General features: G+C 47.6%; 1 protein-coding gene across 1 annotated transcript in view; it reads left to right on the top strand.

Annotated features, from left to right (window-relative positions):
• The first annotated feature begins 296 nt into the window (after window positions 1-296).
• LOC128689455 (TOX high mobility group box family member 3) overlaps window positions 297-20,573 on the top strand; it is a 474,930-nt gene continuing 454,653 nt past the window's right edge. The window contains exon 1 of the mRNA XM_053777775.2: window positions 297-668. The gene's annotated coding sequence lies outside the window, so the exon portion shown is untranslated. The remainder of the gene's footprint in view (window positions 669-20,573) is intronic.

Here is a 20,573-nt window from a genome sequence, read left to right as displayed (position 1 = left end):
GTATGTCTCAGTATATATGCACCACCCAGATGTGTATGTCTCAGTGTATATATACTGAGAGCTTAACTTAATCCCTACTTTAAGCATTAAAGTATTCTTGTCCAGTGGTGAATATGTTACGATCAGCGTTAATAACCCCCCTAGTGTAGTCGATAGACTGTATTCCTCCCCTTCCCCTCCCACTTTACCACCCTTCCCCCCCACCCCTCTCCCTCCCCTTCCCTCCCTCCCACCACCATTAACCAACCAAGCAGTGGACAGTGTAGTGAGAGGTGTTGGTGGTGGTGGTGTACACCTGCTACACATGCCCAGTAGTGTACACTGTACATTCACTGTACGTTCCTCTTATATTTGTCTTGGAATACTCTTAAGATATATGATGTCTTTATAAATATTTACCACAAGTACATATACAAGGTACACAGTCGTAGCTGACACCAGTCACATGTTACTGTGTACGGTGCTGTGTCTTGTGCTCACCATTTCCGGCAAATTAGGTCAGTTTTGTCCCAGGATGCGACCCACACCAGTCCACTAACACCCAGGTGCCCATTGTATACTGATGGGTGAATATGGACTACCGGTGTAAGGAAACACTAGGTGTTTCTACCCTCGCCGGGGATCTAGCCCGGACGCTGGTCTTGTGAAGCGACACCTTCAGCCACCAGGTCAGTACCATTTTTATTAATTCTTATTATTTTTAAATGTTAATTTTTTTTTATTTTTTTTTTTAATATTTTTTATTATGATTATTGGTAATTATCATAATTGATAACTTGGCTGAGTGCACACTGGATGGTGCACACTGGATGGTGCACACTGGATGGTGCTCACTGGATGGTGCACACTGGATGGTGCACACTGGATGGTGCTCACTGGATGGTGCACACTGGATGGTGCACACTGGATGATGTGCACTGGATGGTGCTCACAGGATGGTGTGCACTGGATGGTGCTCACCGGATGGTGTACACTGGATGGTGCTCACAGGATGGTGTACACTGGATGGTGCTCACTGGATGGTGTACACTGGATGGTGCTCACAGGATGGTGCTCACTGGATGGTGCTCACAGGATGGTGCTCACTGGATGGTGCTCACAGGATGGTGTACACTGGATGGTGCTCACAGGATGGTGCTCACTGGATGGTGCTCACAGGATGGTGTACACTGGATGGTGCTCACTGGATGGTGTACACTGGATGGTGCTCACAGGATGGTGCTCACTGGATGGTGCTCACAGGATGGTGCTCACTGGATGGTGCTCACAGGATGGTGTACACTGGATGGTGCTCACAGGATGGTGCTCACTGGATGGTGCTCACTGGATGGTGCTCACCGGATGGTGTACACTGGATGGTGGTCACTGGATGGTGCTCACAGGATGGTGCTCACTGGATGGTGCTCACAGGATGGTGCTCACTGGATGGTGCTCACAGGATGGTGTACACTGGATGGTGCTCACAGGATGGTGTGCACTGGATGGTGCTCACAGGATGGTGTGCACTGGATGGTGCTCACAGGATGGTGCTCACTGGATGGTGCTCACAGGATGGTGCTCACTGGATGGTGCTCACAGGATGGTGTGCACTGGATGGTGCTCACAGGATGGTGCTCACGGGATGGTGCTCACAGGATGGTGTGCGCTGGATGGTGCTCACAGGATGTGCACTGGATGGTGCTCACAGGATGGTGTGCACTGGATGGTGCTCACAGGATGGTGTGCACTGGATGGTGCTCACAGGATGGTGTGCACTGGATGGTGTTCACTGGATGGTGCTCACAGGATGGTGTGCACTGGATGGTGCTCACAGGATGGTGTGCACTGGATGGTGCTCACAGGATGGTGTGCACTGGATGGTGCTCACTGGATGGTGCTCACAGGATGGTGTGCACTGGATGGTGCTCACAGGATGGTGTGCACTGGATGGTGCTCACAGGATGGTCACAGGATGGTGCTCACTGGATGGTGCACATAGGATGGTGTGCACTGGATGGTGCACACTGGATGGTGCACACTGGATGGTGCTCACTGGATAGTGTGCACTGGATGGTGTGCACTGGATGGTGCTCACAGGATGGTGCACACTGCATGGTGCTCACAGGATGGTGCACACAGGATGGTACACACAGGATGGTACACACAGGATGGTACACACAGGATGGTACACACAGGATGGTACACACAGGATGGTACACACAGGATGGTACACACAGGATGGTACACACAGGATGGTACACACAGGATGGTACACACAGGATGGTACACACAGGATGGCACACACAGAATGGCGCACACAGAATGGCGCACACAGAATGGCGCACACAGAATGGCACACACAGGATGGCACACACAGGATGTTGTCTTGACAAAGAGACAGTAAGAAATCTTGGAGAATTGTCATTTGTGTTTCCATGTTACCACCATCATCGTCACAGTCTGGGTCTCCTCACACTACCTCACACCTTTATTCCCTTCTCCTCCCCACCCCTTTATTCCCTTCCTCCCCCTTTATTACCTTCTCTTCCTCCCACCCATTTATTCCCTTCTCTTATTCTGTACCCCATCATATTTTCCCCTCCCCCTTTTCTTGGGCATCTTCGTTCATTTTCTTTCCCTTCCTTCTTCCTCATCTCGACTTAAGCATATATATTTATCAACGTTTTCCTTTGTTTCAGGTACGTTGTGTTTTCTTGGAGGAGGAGGAGGAGGAGGAAGAAGAAGAGAAGGTAGAAGAGGAGGAGGAAGAGAAGGTAGAAGAGGAAGTCCAAATGGGTATGTCATAATTTGTATGGTTACGTTATTAATTTTGTAGTATTGTTCTTGTTGTATTGTGTTGATGTATAGTGTTCTTGTTGTATTGTGTTGATGTATACTGTTCTTGTTGTATTGTGTTGATGTATACTGTTCTTGTTGTATTGTGTTGATGTATACTGTTCTTGTTGTATTGTGTTGATGTATACTGTTCTTGTAGTATTGTCTTCATGTATTGTTTGCATGTTGTATTCATGGTGTATAGTATTCATGGTGTATAGTGTTCATGGTGTATAGTGTTCATGGTGTATAGTGTTCATGGTGTATAGTGTTCATGGTGTATAGTGTTCATGGTGTATAGTGTTCATGGTGTATAGTGTTCATGGTGTATAGTGTTCATGGTGTATAGTGTTCATGGTGTATAGTGTTCATGGTGTATAGTGTTCATGGTGTATTGTTTATTTGATCATCTCCCACATTCGTCTTCCACTTTCTTTGCTTCTCCTCTCATCTTCCTCTCCTATAATTCTCCCTTCTCTCTCTCTCTCTCTCTCTCTCTCTCTCTCTCTCTCTCTCTCTCTCTCTCTCTCTCTCTCTCTCTCTCTCACACACACACACACACACACACACACACACACATACACACATACACATACACACATACACATACACACATACACATACACATACACATACACACACACACACACACACACACACACACACACACACACACACACACACACACACACACACACACACACACTTCAGTAAGAGTGGAAGGAGGACTCTCGCACTCAAGTGTAAGCTGTCACTTAAGTGAGCGCTCATTTTTAAGTGTTTTGATGGAGTACCTCATAGGTTAACGAGAGGGGAGGGAGAGGGCGAGTGGGGTGAGAGGGACTGGAGGGAAATGAACGAGAGTAAGAGAGGGAGTGAGATGAGAGGGAAGGGAAACGTAGAACGAGGGAGCGAAATAAGGGTAGGATAAGGATAAATAGGAAGTACGAAGGAGAGGATAAGTAACGGGTTGAATGTATAGAGAGGGAGACGACGGGAGGGAAGAGGGAAAGAAAGGAAGGGTAGATGTGAAAAAAAAGGTGGGACTTTAGAGAGGGGAAGGGAGAGCGACAGGGGAAGGGAGAGTTAGAGGGGAAGGGGGAGCGACATGATCCGGAAATATAATTAGAGCAAGTAAATTAGTGTTTGAGAGATGGAAGGGAGAGAGAGAGAGACAGATGGAGGGGAGAGAGAGAGAGAGAACAGTGAGGGGTACTAGAAGAGCGTAAGGAGGGAAATATGTAATAGAGGGAGGATGGTGTGGGGGAAACGGAGAAGGAAAGAGAGAATGATTAACTAAGGGAACGAGGAAGAGGAAAAGAAAGTGAAGGGAAAAGGGAGAATGAGGGAGGGAGAGTTAAGGACGTGGGGTGGCGCTCAACACAGTGGGGTGGTGCTCAACACAGTGGGGTGGAGCTCAACACGGGGGTGGAGCTCAACACGGGGGTGGCGCTCAACACAGGCTGTGATGGATATGTGGGGCAGCGGGCCTCCATCAGCAACAGCCTGGTTGATCAGACAAGCACAGGATGAGCCTGGCCCATGGCTGGGCTCTGATAGTAGTTAAAATCTCGAAACTCTTCAAAAGTATATATCAAAGGTAAAGGGGAGCGGAGCTCCAGGTAGTGGGGAGGAGATCAACATGAGGGGTGGGGTGGAGCTCAACACGAGGGGTGGGGGTGGAGCTCAACACGAGGGGTGGGGTGGAGCTCAACTCGAGGGGTGGGGGTGGAGGAGCTCAACTCGAGGGGTGGGGGTGGAGCTCAACACGAGGGGTGGGGGTGGAGCTCAACACGAGGGGTGGGGGGTGGAGCTCAACACGAGGGGTGGGGGTGGAGCTCAACACGAGGGGTGGGGGTGGAGCTCAACTCGAGGGGTGGGGGTGGAGCTCAACACGAGGGGTGGGGTGGAGCTCAACTCGAGGGGTGGGGGTGGAGCTCAACACGAGGGGTGGGGGGGAGGAGCTCAACTCGAGGAGTGGGGGTGGAGCTCAACACGAGGGGTGGGGGGGAGGAGCTCAACTCGAGGGGTGGGGGTGGATCTCAACACGAGGGGTGGGGGGGAGGAGCTCAACTCGAGGGGTGGGGGTGGAGCTCAACACGAGGGGCGGGGGGGAAGGACCTCAACTCGAGGGGTGGGGGTGGATCTCAACACGAGGGGTGGGGGTGGAGCTCAACACGAGGGGTGGGGAGGAGGAGCTCAACTCGAGGGGTGGGGGTGGAGCTCAACATTGAGCCCCAGTGAATGCCACAAATATTCAGATGTGTGGTAATAAGCATTTTATCACAGACGGTTTTACGGCGAGGGGGAGCTAAGCCAGTTTATCATGGGGGAGGGGAGGGGGGAGGGGGAGGGGAAGCGGGAGAGGGATAGGGGCTTCTTCCTCTGTGACTATGTCACAGAAATGTAAATATACAAGAAGGAAGTACAGTTATGGGAGAAGTTAAATATATCAAAAGGGAGGGGGGGGAGGGAAGGAGAGAGTCCGGGGGAAAGATAGGGGAGAGATGAGAATGAGAGAGGCGGGGAGAGAGTGGGGCAGGAGAGGGAGAGTGACAGAGGAGGAGAGTAAGGGAGAGAAACAGTAGAGGGAGGGGAGTAGTTCAGTTTCTCCCTGCCAGGCTTGGTGTTGTCTCGGGGGAGTCTGCCAGGAGAATGGCAGGTATTGTGAATCATTGTTTGTGGCAGATTCTAAAGATTTGTTTGACATTGTTTGTGCTCAACTGTAAAGGTTGTTTGCCTACGGGAAGGGAGAGGAGGGGCTGAGAGAGGAGGAGAGGCAGGAGTTGGGGAGAAGGAAAGGGAGATGATGGAAGAGGAGAGGAAAGGCTAAAAAATATAAAAATAAAAGGAGGGGTGAAAAAGAAAGATAAAAGGGGGTGTATGGAAAAACAAGGGTGAAGGGAGAGAAGAACAAGCAACGGCTCAACATTCATCAAGCGTTCTCTGGCGACATGCTGATATCTTTCACCAGTAGCTTGATTGATCCGTCATCTTAAAGTGTAGACGCTGGTTCATGACCACCAAGAACAGGACGCTCAGGAAACACAGATGACAGGTATGTGGTCCTCCCTTGTAGCATTGTAGCCAGTAATATAGTACATTATATGCACTGGTTACAGTACCTAACAATCACCCACTAAGAACAACAATCGTCCGACCGCTGCTGCGTCCACAATCGTCAAAGAACTCACTAGGAAGTGACCCACTGGTCACTCACCAGTTTCCCCTTCCGGAGTCTGTACGATCCCATGTGGCCACTGTGAAAAGAAATACGTGGGGGAAACAGGTGGAAGTCTCCCCATTAGGATAAGCGAAGCACAAAAATTACGAGCAACGGAGACATCAAAAAATGTGCGTGTTTCATGGGAACACACACACACACACACACACACACACACACACACACACACACACACACACACACACACACACACACACACACACACACACACACACACACACGATGTAGTGGAGGCAGGATCCATACATAGCTTTAAGCAGAGGTATGATAAAGCTCAAGGCTCAGGGAGAGTGACCTAGTAGCGATCAGTGAAGAGGCGGGGCCAGGAGCTCGGACTCGACCCCCGCAACCTCAACTAGGTGAGTACACACACACACACACACACACACACACACACACACACACACACACACACACACACACTAACACACACACACCTGATGCGCTGGACCGGTGCACAGGTGGGCATCATTGGCAGCAGTTTTCAGCTGACGCCAGTGTTTAGAAATCTGTGATCGCTGTAAGACGAAGAGCAGGAATCTCCAGTTTTACCACCACACTCGCACACGTTATAATGTAGTAGTTCTCGCCCCGTCCACCACCAGCTAAGACCGTCGGATGACACATAAGAGCATAGAATGGAGGGGGGAGTGCAGGATGCCTGCTGGCCCCTACTAGGCGGGTCCTTCTCTGAAAAATGGTATGGTGATACCGACAGGATGTGGAAAAAGACAATGTACCTTCAGGACATTTATTAGACTGAAGAAGTCACTCTTGGCGAAATGTTTCCTCTAATAAATATCTTGAACTGTACGTAAGGGTCCTTCTCTAATTCATCTACCTTTCGCTCACAAATCTGTCCAACCAATTTTATAGCCGCGCAAGATCTTTATTACCTAACCTTACTTATGCTCGGACGTTTTCCTGACTTTACAAACTCTCGTCTTTGTAATTATTTGTATATTTGAAGTGACCAAGTGACTTGCGTTGCTCATCATTACTTTAACACGAATAAGTCTGTCCTGAGTTCCTCACTACCTTAGCTATTGATCCATGAGACTTTTGTTGCTGGCCATTACTTCCAATTAACTACGAATGAGTTCCCTTCCCCTCAGACTCCTACCTTAATCATTCGCTCACTAGATTTTAGATTTTGCCACCGAAGTGGCTGGTTTATTGTGCACCTCATATCCATCCTATGGAGGGTAGTGCAACAGCATATGGATACACAAAAGACCTAGGAACTAGGCCCCAAAAAGGGTTAACAGGAGTACATCTGGATTTATATCTACAGTTCATCTATCTGTTACAACAAAATTTAGGAAACTTACTTAATATATCTCGTATCTTATTTTCTTTATTAAGATATGACACATCACATAGGTTAATATAGTACTGTCTATCTCTATATTCTTCAATAAGCGGGCAGTTAAGCACATCGTGTTGAAGATAGTGACCGTAGAGCTGGCCACTTTGCGTTTATCGTTCACTAAGTCTAACTTATCATTAAGAACGTGGCAAAAATGGATACAAAGGTTAAATTACCGAGTCGTCAGAATCTCAGGGCAGAAAATTGAGGTTGTAGCACTCGTGAATGATTAATTTGTCGTTGATGTTCATTCAGTGGACATCCAAGAATGTCCATAGACAGTCAAGTTCCAAGGGCAAAGGAGCTTAAACCTAACAGTTGGGAATCTTTATTGATGAAACGTTTCGCCTACACAGTGGGTTTCTCAGTCAGATACAGAGGAAGCAGTAGTAATGAAATAATGATGTAATCAGTCCATCAACCTCGAAGAAAAAATATTTGAGGTGGTCAGTCCCTCAGCCTGAAGAAGAGTTCACCTCCATGGTCTGGAACGATATCGTTCCAGATCATGGAACTGAGGGACTGACCACCTCAAATACATTTTCAAGGTTGATGGACTAATTACATCTTTATTTCGTTACTACTGCTGCCTCAGTATTTGACTGAAGAAACCCCCTGTGTAGGCAAAACGTTTCACCAATAAAGATACCCAACTGTTGCACACTTGTCTTAATCTTCAACCTGTCGATATTTTGTACCATTTTCAACAAAGCTGAAACCCGTACCGCCAGAGACCTCTTTAGTCGAATAGTTTCTGTTGTGATGATGGCTGAGCTTCTTATTAGCTGGGGAAAAAAAAATCAGAATTAGGGGATACTAGAAGAAACAAACAGGCGGAGTGCTACAAGGTAATAATGTTTGTAGTAAGTCGTCTCACCTTCGATACCACCTTCCAGACGACAGTGTGCGGTTATACATCAGTGGTATACAATACTACCTTCCAGACGACAGTGTGCGGTTATACATCAGTGGTATACAATACTACCTTCCAGACGACAGTGTGCGGTTATACATCAGTGGTATACAGTACCACCTTCCTGACAGTGTGCGGTCATACATCAGTGGTATACAATACTACCTTCCAGACGACAGTGTGCGGTTATACATCAGTGGTATACAATACTACCTCACCTTCGATACCATCTTACAGACGACAGTGTGCGGTTATACATCAGTGGTATACAATACTACCTTCCTGACAGTGTGCGGTTATACATCAGTGGTATACAATACTACCTTCCTGACAGTGTGCGGTTATACATCAGTGGTATACAATACTACCTTCCTGACAGTGTGCGGTTATACATCAGTGGTATACAATACTACCTTCCTGACAGTGTGCGGTTATACATCAGTGGTATACAATACTACCTTCCAGACGACAGTATGCGGTTATACATCAGTGGTATACAATACTGTACTACCTTCCAGACGACAGTGTGCGGTTATACATCAGTGGTATACAATACTACCTTCCAGACGACAGTGTGCGGTTATACATCAGTGGTATACAGTACCACCTTCCTGACAGTGTGCGGTCATACATCAGTGGTATACAATACTACCTTCCAGACGACAGTGTGCGGTTATACATCAGTGGTATACAATACTACCTTCCAGACGACAGTGTGCGGTTATACATCAGTGATATACAATACTACCTTCCAGACGACAGTGTGCGGTTATACATCAGTGATATACAATACTACCTTCCAGACGACAGTGTGCGGTTATACATCAGTGGTATACAATACTACCTTCCAGACGACAGTGTGCGGTTATACATCAGTGATATACAATACTACCTTCCAGACGACAGTGTGCGGTTATACATCAGTGGTATACAATACTACCTTCCAGACGACAGTATGCGGTTATACATCAGTGGTATACAATACTACCTTCCAGACGACAGTGTGCGGTTATACATCAGTGGTATACAATACTGTACTACCTTCCAGACGACAGTGTGCGGTTATACATCAGTGGTATACAATACTACCTTCCAGACGACAGTGTGCGGTTATACATCAGTATACAATACTACCTTCCAGACGACAGTATGCGGTTATACATCAGTGGTATACAATACTGTACTACTTTCCAGACGACAGTGTGCGGTTATACATCAGTGGTATACAATACTACCTTCCAGACGACAGTGTGCGGTCATAAGAACATAAGAACGAAGGAACACTGCAGAAGGCCCACTGGCCCATGCGAGGCAGGTCCAAGTCTCCTACCGGCTTAAGCCAATGCACCCAACCTAGTCAGGTCAGGTCACATTGACTTAAGGGAGGAACACGGCAACCGACCTGGTAGCACAAGCTATCAGGTCTAACTCACACCCACCCACATCTACTCATGTATTTATCCAACCTATTTTTAAAGCTACACAACGTTCTGTCCTCTATAACTGTACTTGGGAGTTTGTTCCACTCATCCACAACTCTATTACCAAACCAGTACTTTCCTATATCCTTCCTGAATCTGAATTTTTCCAACTTAAAACCATTGCTGCGAGTCCTGTCTAGGCTAGATATTTTCAGCACACTATTTACATCCCCTTTATTTATTCCTGTCTTCCATTTATACACCTCAATCATATCCCCCCTAATTCTACGTCTTTCTAGAGAGTGCAGATTCAGGGCCCTTAGTCTATCCTCATAGGGAAGGTTTCTGATACATGGGATCAACTTTGTCATCCTCCTTTGTACATTTTCCAGAGAATTTATATCCATTCTGTAATACGGTGACCAAATCTGTGCAGCATAATCTAAATGTGGCCTAACCAAGGATGTATAGAGTTGAAGAACAACCTGAGGACTCCTATTATTTATGCTTCTTGATATGAAGCCAAGGATTCTATTAGCTTTATTGCGAACACTTATGCACTGTTGTCTTGGTTTCAGATTACTGCTAACCAGAACTCCTAAATCTTTTTCGCAATCCGTAATATTAAGATCTACATTATTTAGTTTATATGTGGCATGGTTATTGTCCTGTCCAACATTTAGAACTTTGCATTTGTCTATATTAAACTGCATCTGCCACTTCTCCGACCACTGCATCAGTCTATTTAAATCTTCCTGGAGTGCTCGAATGTCCTCGTCAGAATGAATTCGACGGCCTATTTTGGTGTCATCGGCAAACTTGCCGATGTCGCTCTTTATGCCCTCATCTATGTCGTTTATGTAGATTGTGAACAGCAGGGGGCCCAACACTGACCCCTGTGGAACACCGCTCGTGACGCTTCCCCACTCTGATTTCTCCCCATTTATGCAAACTCTCTGCTGCCTATTTGTCAACCATGCCTCTATCCAGGAAAAAATTTCTCCTCCTATTCCATGTGCTTTAATTTTCCTCAATAGTCTCTGATGTGGGACCCTGTCAAAAGACTTACTGAAGTCCATATACACAATATCATATTCATTACCATGATCTACCTCCTCAAATACCTTAGTGAAAAAAGTTAATAAATTCGTAAGGCAGGAACGCCCCTTTGTAAAACCATGCTGAGATTCGTTGATTAATTTATGCTTTTCAAGGTGGCTACGAACTGCCTCGGCAATTATTGATTCCATAAATTTTCCCACTATGGAGGTTAGGCTTATTGGTCTATAGTTCGAAGCTAAGGACCTGTCACCTGTTTTGAAAATAGGTATCACATTTGCCATTTTCCACTTATCTGGCACCATGCCAGTTTGTAGTGATATGTTGAAAAGATTAGCCAAAGGTGCGCTAAGCTCCTCTTTACATTCCTTTAGAACCCTTGCATACAGTTCATCAGAGCCTGGGGATTTGTTAGGTTTTAATTTATCTATTTGCCTAAGGACTATATCACTTGTGACCCTAATCGTGCACAGTTTATTATCGTCCTGTTCTACATAATTTATCATTACTGGAATATCGCTGGTATCCTCCTGTGTAAAAACTGAGAGGAAGTATGTGTTAAAAATTCTACACATTTCCTTATCACTGTCAGTGAGCTGACCCGAGGAACTTTTGAGTGGGCCTATCTTGTCCCTGATCTTACTTCTGTATACCTGAAAGAATCCTTTTGGGTTAGTCTTCGATTCTCTTGCAACTTTAACCTCATAATCTCTTTTTGCTTTTCTAATTCCCTTTTTTATTTCTCTCTTTAACTGAATATATCGATTTCTTAATTGCCCCTCTCCTCTTTTGATTTGCCTATATATGCCTCTCTTTTGACCAATCAGATATTTTAATCTATTGTTCATCCATTTACGATCATTTTTGTTTGATCTGATTTCCCTATTTGGAACATAATTTGACTGAGCAGCTAGAACTATGCCCTGGAAAGCATCATATCTGCAACCATCACCACCTACCTGACCCTTAGTCAGGTCATTCCAGTTCAGCCCACCTAAGTAATTTTTCAGTCCTATGAAATCAGCCAAGCGAAAATCAGGGACGGAGACTTGATTGCCATTATTAGAGGAATTCCATGATATATTAAAACTGAGTGATTTGTGATCACTTTCCCCAAGCTCATCATTAACCTCAAGATTATTAATTAGTGTTTCCCTACTGGCAAGAACCAAGTCAAGGAGGTTATTTCCCCTAGTTGGCTCTGTCACAAACTGTTTTAAAAAACAATCCTGGATCGTATCAAGAAAGTCACCTGACTCTAAATTTCCTGTCAAATTGCTCCAGTCAATCTGTCTATAGTTGAAATCTCCCATTAGCACAACATTTTCGTATGTAGATGCCTTACGAATTTCGTCCCATAGAAGTTTACTGCACTCCCTATCAAGATTTGGGGCCCTGTAAATCACACCCAAAATTAGTTTTTCTCGGCCCTCGAGAAGCTGTAACCAAACAGATTCAGTGGCTGACGCTTCTAATTTAATATCTTGTCTAACACAACAATTTAAATTGTCTCTGACATACATCGCTACTCCACCACCTTTCCTGTTGACCCTGTCAGTGTGGAATAATTTATAGCCTTGTATGTGACATTCAGAGGGCATCTCTCTATCTTTCAGATTGAGCCAGGTCTCTGTTATAGCAATAATATCTATGTTTCCTGCACTTGCAATTAATCTTAGCTCATCTATCTTATTTCTTACACTCCTGCTATTAGTATAGTAAACCTTAAGGGAGCTAGTCCCTTGCAGCCCTCTGCTGTCCCCCTTTGTTTGCTGACCTGATCTATTGTCTTTATTTATAACTTCATGCTGAATGCCTTTTATACATTTACTGTTTCCAACCCAAGTGTTGCAACCTGCTTGTTTCCCACACATACCCATACCTCTATCTTCCATCAGTTTAAAATCATAGGCATTTCACCAATGGCCTTCTCAATCGAGTCTGCAAGTGCTACCACCCCTGCCCCAGAGAGATGTACCCCATCCTTTGCATACATATTATGTTTGCCATAAAAGTTGTTCCAGTTGTCAATGAATGGGATTGCAAGTTCCTTGCAGTATCTGTCTAGCCAGCAATTTACACCAATTGCCCTAGACAACCATTCATTTCCTACTCCCCTTCTAGGCAAGATGCTACATATGATTGGGATCCCTCCCTTAGACTTAATGAAATCTATAGCTGACCTGTACTTATCTAGCAGCTCTTCTCTCCTACCCTTCCCAATATCATTTCCACCAGCACTGAGACAGATAATGGGCTTGTTCCCATTACCTGATATGATATTATCCAGCCTGTTGACAATGTCCCCAACACCAGCTCCAGGGAAGCACACACTATCTCTCATCGTCTTATTCCTATTACAAAAAGCACGGTCAATATATCTTACCTGAGAGTCACCAACCACAAGAATGCGCTTACCTTCATTAGCAGGGGCAGTAGTACCCTTACCTTCACTGGCCACTGAAGTACATTCATCCTGAAGAACAGAGAAGCGATTTCCTACCTTCAGATCTTCACTCTTAACTTTCCTTACTCTGATGCGCCTCCCATTACTGTGAACCACTCGCCACTTGTAGCAGGTGCTGGACTGCACCTCACTGCTGGTAGCCGTTGCTACCTCCCCAACTACAGCCTCCTCACAGCGATAGACAGACTGCACCTCACTGCTAGAAGCATCATTCCCCACAACTCCAGCCACCTCACACTCTCTCCCAGACCCATTGAGGTGGACCTTCAGCCTCCTAATCTCCTCCTGGAGAAGCAAGACCTCCTCCTTCAACTCTCCAACCTCAAATTTTAAAATACTGCAGAAGCAAGCCATGCTTTGTAACAGTGGTATACAATACCACCTTCCTGACAGTGTGCGGTCATACATCAGTGGTATACAGTACCACCTTCCTGACAGTGTGCGGTCATACATCAGTGGTATACAATACCACCTTCCTGACAGTGTGCGGTCATACATCAGTGGTATACAATACCACCTTCCTGACAGTGTGCGGTCATACATCAGTGGTATACAGTACCACCTTCCTGACAGTGTGCGGTCATACATCAGTGGTATACAGTACCACCTTCCTGACAGTGTGCGGTCATACATCAGTGGTATACAGTACCACCTTCCTGACAGTGTGCGGTCATACATCAGTGGTATACAGTACCACCTTCCTGACAGTGTGCGGTCATACATCAGTGGTATACAGTACCACCTTCCTGACAGTGTGCGGTCATACATCAGTGGTATACAGTACCACCTTCCTGACAGTGTGCGGTCATACATCAGTGGTATACAGTACCACCTTCCTGACAGTGTGCGGTCATACATCAGTGGTATACAGTACCACCTTCCTGACAGTGTGCGGTCATACATCAGTGGTATACAATACCACCTTCCTGACAGTGTGCGGTCATACATCAGTGGTATACAGTACCACCTTCCTGACAGTGTGCGGTCATACATCAGTGGTATACAATACCACCTTCCTGACAGTGTGCGGTCATACATCAGTGGTATACAGTACCACCTTCCTGACAGTGTGCGGTCATACATCAGTGGTATACAATACCACCTTCCTGACAGTGTGCGGTCATACATCAGTGGTATACAATACCACCTTCCTGACAGTGTGCGGTCATGCATCAGTGGTATACAGTACCACCTTCCTGACAGTGTGCGGTCATACATCAGTGGTATACAATACCACCTTCCTGACAGTGTGCGGTCATACATCAGTGGTATACAATACCTGGGTTAATCAAGACACCTGCGCAGTACCTGAGTGTCTTTATTACAGATAAGTTCGGTCTGCGCAACAAACTTTATCAGTCGAACACAGAGGCGACTTTTATGCTGAAGACAGTGGTAGCGGAGAGGTAATTGTGCAGTGTTCGGTCCCTCAGTGTGCAGTGTTCGGTCCCTCAGTGTGCAGTGTTCAGTCCCTCAGTGTGCAGTGTTCAGTCCCTCAGTGTGCAGTGTTCAGTCCCTCAGTGTGCAGTGTTCAGTCCCTCAGTGTGCAGTGTTCAGTCCCTCAGTGTGCAGTGTTCAGTCCCTCAGTGTGCAGTGTTCAGTCCCTCAGTGTGCAGTGTTCAGTCCCTCAGTGTGCAGTGTTCAGTCCCTCAGTGTGCAGTGTTCAGTCCCTCAGTGTGCAGTGTTCAGTCCCTCAGTGTGCAGTGTTCAGTCCCTCAGTGTGCAGTGTTCAGTCCCTCAGTGTGCAGTGTTCAGTCCCTCAGTGTGCAGTGTTCAGTCCCTCAGTGTGCAGTGTTCAGTCCCTCAGTGTGCAGTGTTCAGTCCCTCAGTGTGCAGTGTTCAGTCCCTCAGTGTGCAGTGTTCAGTCCCTCAGTGTGCAGTGTTCAGTCCCTCAGTGTGCAGTGTTCAGTCCCTCAGTGTGCAGTGTTCAGTCCCTCAGTGTGCAGTGTTCAGTCCCTCAGTGTGCAGTGTTCAGTCCCTCAGTGTGCAGTGTTCAGTCCCTCAGTGTGCAGTGTTCAGTCCCTCAGTGTGCAGTGTTCAGTCCCTCAGTGTGCAGTGTTCGGTCCCTCAGTGTGCAGTGTTCGGTCCCTCAGTGTGCAGTGTTCAGTCCCTCAGTGTGCAGTGTTCGGTCCCTCAGTGTGCAGTGTTCGGTCCCTCAGTGTGCAGTGTTCAGTCCCTCAGTGTGCAGTGTTCAGTCCCTCAGTGTGCAGTGTTCAGTCCCTCAGTGTGCAGTGTTCAGTCCCTCAGTGTGCAGTGTTCAGTCCCTCAGTGTGCAGTGTTCAGTCCCTCAGTGTGCAGTGTTCGGTCCCTCAGTGTGCAGTGTTCAGTCCCTCAGTGTGCAGTGTTCGGTCCCTCAGTGTGCAGTGTTCAGTCCCTCAGTGTGCAGTGTTCAGTCCCTCAGTGTGCAGTGTTCGGTCCCTCAGTGTGCAGTGTTCGGTCCCTCAGTGTGCAGTGTTCAGTCCCTCAGTGTGCAGTGTTCAGTCCCTCAGTGTGCAGTGTTCAGTCCCTCAGTGTGCAGTGTTCAGTCCCTCAGTGTGCAGTGTTCAGTCCCTCAGTGTGCAGTGTTCAGTCCCTCAGTGTGCAGTGTTCGGTCCCTCAGTGTGCAGTGTTCGGTCCCTCAGTGTGCAGTGTTCAGTCCCTCAGTGTGCAGTGTTCGGTCCCTCAGTGTGCAGTGTTCGGTCCCTCAGTGTGCAGTGTTCGGTCCCTCAGTGTGCAGTGTTCAGTCCCTCAGTGTGCAGTGTTCGGTCCCTCAGTGTGCAGTGTTCGGTCCCTCAGTGTGCAGTGTTCGGTCCCTCAGTGTGCAGTGTTCGGTCCCTCAGTGTGCAGTGTTCAGTCCCTCAGTGTGCAGTGTTCAGTCCCTCAGTGTGCAGTGTTCGGTCCCTCAGTGTGCAGTGTTCGGTCCCTCAGTGTGCAGTGTTCAGTCCCTCAGTGTGCAGTGTTCAGTCCCTCAGTGTGCAGTGTTCAGTCCCTCAGTGTGCAGTGTTCAGTCCCTCAGTGTGCAGTGTTCAGTCCCTCAGCGTGCAGTGTTCAGTCCCTCAGTGTGCAGTGTTCAGTCCCTCAGTGTGCTGTGTTCAGTCCCTCAGTGTGCAGTGTTCAGTCCCTCAGTGTGCAGTGTTCAGTCCCTCAGTGTGCAGTGTTCAGTCCCTCAGTGTGCAGTGTTCGGTCCCTCAGTGTGCAGTGTTCAGTCCCTCAGTGTGCAGTGTTCAGTCCCTCAGTGTGCAGTGTTCGGTCCCTCAGTGTGCAGTGTTCAGTCCCTCAGTGTGCAGTGTTCAGTCCCTCAGTGTGCAGTGTTCAGTCTCTAACAACTTTGGGTGTTTCGTTCTCATTCTTAGCGATCTTCAAATGTCAACAAAGTTACAGCAGAATTACCCAGTGCTCCACCTGCGTTTGAATTACCCAGTGTTCCACCTGCGTTTGAATTACCCAGTGTTCCACCTGCGTTTGAATTACCCAGTGTTCCACCTGCGTTTGAATTACCCAGTGTTCCACCTGCGTTTGAATTACCCAGTGTTCCACCTGCGTTTGAATTACCCAGTGCTCCACCTGCGTTTGAATTACCCAGTGCTCCACCTGCGTTTGAATTACCCAGTGCTCCACCTGCGTTTGAATTACCCAGTGCTCCACCTGCGTTTGAATTACCCAGTGCTCCACCTGCGTTTGAATTACCCAGTGCTCCACCTGCGTTTGAATTACCCAGTGCTCCACCTGCGTTTGAATTACCCAGTGCTCCACCTGCGTTTGAATTACCCAGTGCTCCACCTGCGTTTGAATTACCCAGTGCTCCACCTGCGTTTGAATTACCCAGTGCTCCACCTGCGTTTGAATTACCCAGTGCTCCACCTGCGTTTGAATTACCCAGTGCTCCACCTGCGTTTGAATTACCCAGTGCTCCACCTGCGTTTGAATTACCCAGTGCTCCACCTGCGTTTGAATTACCCAGTGCTCCACCGGCGTTTGAATTACCCAGTGCTCCACCTGCGTTTGAATTACCCAGTGCTCCACCTGCGTTTGAATTACCCAGTGCTCCACCTGCGTTTGAATTACCCAGTGCTCCACCTGCGTTTGAATTACCCAGTGCTCCACCGGCGTTTGAATTACCCAGTGCTCCACCTGCGTTTGAATTACCCAGTGCTCCACCTGCGTTTGAATTACCCAGTGCTCCACCTGCGTTTGAATTACCCAGTGCTCCACCTGCGTTTGAATTACCCAGTGCTCCACCTGCGTTTGAATTACCCAGTGCTCCACCTGCGTTTGAATTACCCAGTGCTCCACCTGCGTTTGAATTACCCAGTGCTCCACCTGCGTTTGAATTACCCAGTGCTCCACCTGCGTTTGAATTACCCAGTGCTCCACCTGCGTTTGAATTACCCAGTGCTCCACCGGCGTTTGAATTACCCAGTGCTCCACCGGCGTTTGAATTACCCAGTGCTCCACCTGCGTTTGAATTACCCAGCGCTCCACCTGCGTTTGAATTACCCAGTGCTCCACCTGCTTTTGAATTACCCAGTGCTCCACCTGCTTTTGAATTACCCAGTGCTCCACCTGCGTTTGAATTACCCAGTGCTCCACCTGCTTTTGAATTAACCAGTGCTCCACCTGCTTTTGAATCACCCAGTGCTCCACCTGCGTTTGAATTACCCAGTGCTCCACCTGCGTTTGAATTACCCAGTGCTCCACCTGCTTTTGAATTAACCAGTGCTCCACCTGCGTTTGAATTACCCAGTGCTCCACCTGCTTTTGAATTACCCAGTGTTCCACCTGCGTTTGAATTATCCAGTGTTCCACCTGCGTTTGAATTACCCAGTGCTCCACCTGCTTTGAATTACCCAGTGCTCCACTTGCTTTGAATTACCCAGTGCTCCACCTGCGTTTGAATTACCCAGTGCTCCACCTGCGTTTGAATTACCCAGTGCTCCACCTGCGTTTGAATTACCCAGTGCTCCACCTGCGTTTGAATTACCCAGTGCTCCACCTGCGTTTGAATTACCCAGTGCTCCACCTGCGTTTGAATTACCCAGTGCTCCACCTGCGTTTGAATTACCCAGTGCTCCACCGGCGTTTGAATTACCCAGTGCTCCACCGGCGTTTGAATTACCCAGTGCTCCACCTGCGTTTGAATTACCCAGCGCTCCACCTGCGTTTGAATTACCCAGTGCTCCACCTGCTTTTGAATTACCCAGTGCTCCACCTGCTTTTGAATTACCCAGTGCTCCACCTGCGTTTGAATTACCCAGTGCTCCACCTGCTTTTGAATTAACCAGTGCTCCACCTGCTTTTGAATCACCCAGTGCTCCACCTGCGTTTGAATTACCCAGTGCTCCACCTGCGTTTGAATTACCCAGTGCTCCACCTGCTTTTGAATTAACCAGTGCTCCACCTGCGTTTGAATTACCCAGTGCTCCACCTGCTTTTGAATTACCCAGTGTTCCACCTGCGTTTGAATTATCCAGTGTTCCACCTGCGTTTGAATTACCCAGTGCTCCACCTGCTTTGAATTACCCAGTGCTCCACTTGCTTTGAATTACCCAGTGCTCCACCTGCGTTTGAATTACCCAGTGCTCCACCTGCGTTTGAATTACCCAGTGCTCCACCTGCTTTTGAATTACCCAGTGCTCCACCTGCGTTTGAATTACCCAGTGCTCAGCAGTTGCGTTCCTGGGCACACGCGGTGTTCGTGTGCCCAGGAACGAACACGAAACGAAACGAAAGAAAAACTGGGCCTAGTATCTCCCCCTCCGGGGATCCCGAGCGCTGAAGGTGCCGCCCAGCGTCTCATCTCCTCACGAGTTGCGAAGTATCCACAGGTGACGACTTGTCTCCTGGCTTTCCCTTACCTATTAAGGGTGAGTATATATCAGTTAGTGCCGCAATGCAGAGCCGGGCGGTGGGAGGGGGAGGTGGGGGAACCTTGGGCTTCGATTTGTTCCCGGGACTCGTCTCATCCCTACCTAATACTGCTCCTAAGTTACTTTCTTCCTTCTCCACCCTTTCGCCCCACCCCCTTCATCCCTTTATCTACCTCCCCCTCCCCTCCTTGCCTGCCTCTCCCTCCACACGCATCTACACACACACACACACACACACACACACACACACACACACACACACACGTGTGTGTGGAGCTCAACACGCGATTTAAAGAAGTATTTACAGTGGAAACTGGTAGGACTCCAGGAAATCAGAACAGGGAGGTAGACCAACAAGTGCTGGATGAGGTACACATAACCGAGGAGGATGTGAAGAAGCTGCTATGTGAACTCGATACTTCAAAGGCGGTGGGACCAGACAACATCTCTCCGTGGGTCCTTAGAGAGAGAGAGCAAAGATGTTGTGTGTGCCACTAACAAAGATCTTCAACACATCCATTGAAACTGGGCAACTCCCTGAGGTATGGAAAATGTAGTCCCAATTTTAAAAAAGGAGACAGACACGAGGCATTAAACTACAGACCTGTGTCACTAACGTGTATAGTATGCAAGGTCATGGAGAAGATCATCAGGAGGAGAGTGGTGAAGCACCTGGAAAGAAACTGTGTATAATCGACAACCAGCACGGTTTCAGGGAAGGAAAATCCTGTGTCACAAACCTACTGGAGTTTTATGACAAGGTGACAGAAGTAAGACAAGAGAGAGAGGGGTGGATAGACTGCATTTTCTTGGACTGCAAGAAGGCCTTCGACACAGTTCTTCTCAAGAGGTTACTGCAAAAGCTAGAGGATCAGGCACACATAACAGAAAAGGCACTACAATGGATCAGAGAATACCTGACAAGGAGGTAACAACGAGTCATGGTACGTGACGAGGTGTCAGAGTGGGCGCCTGTGACAAGCGGGCTTCCACAAGGGTCAGTCCTAGGACCTGTGCTGTTTTTGGCATATGTGAATGACATAACGGAATGGATACTCAGAAGTGTCCTTGTTTGCAGATGATGTGAAGTTAATGAGGAGAATTAAATCGGTCAAGGATCAGGCAGGACTACAAAGAGACCTGGACAGGCTACAAGCCTGGTCCAGCAACTGGCTTCGTGAATTTAACCCTACCAAATGCAAAGTCATGAAGATCGGGGAAGGGCAAAGAAGACCCCAGACAGAGTATAATCTAGGTGACCAAAGACTGCAAACTTCACTCAAAGAAAAGGACCTTGGCGTGAGTATAACACCGAGCACGTCTCCTGAGGCGTACATCAGTCAGATAACTACTGCAGCGTACGGGCGCCTGGCAAATCTAAGAATAGCGTTTCGAATCGTTCAAGACTCTGTACACCGTGTACGTCAGGCCCATACTAGA

The sequence above is a fragment of the Cherax quadricarinatus genome, chromosome 18 (assembly GCF_038502225.1).
Source record: "Cherax quadricarinatus isolate ZL_2023a chromosome 18, ASM3850222v1, whole genome shotgun sequence".
In the NCBI taxonomy this organism is placed as follows: Eukaryota; Metazoa; Arthropoda; class Malacostraca; order Decapoda; family Parastacidae; genus Cherax; species Cherax quadricarinatus.
Note: the sequence above shows the minus strand (reverse complement) of the source record. Positions and strands in the feature narration are given on the sequence as shown.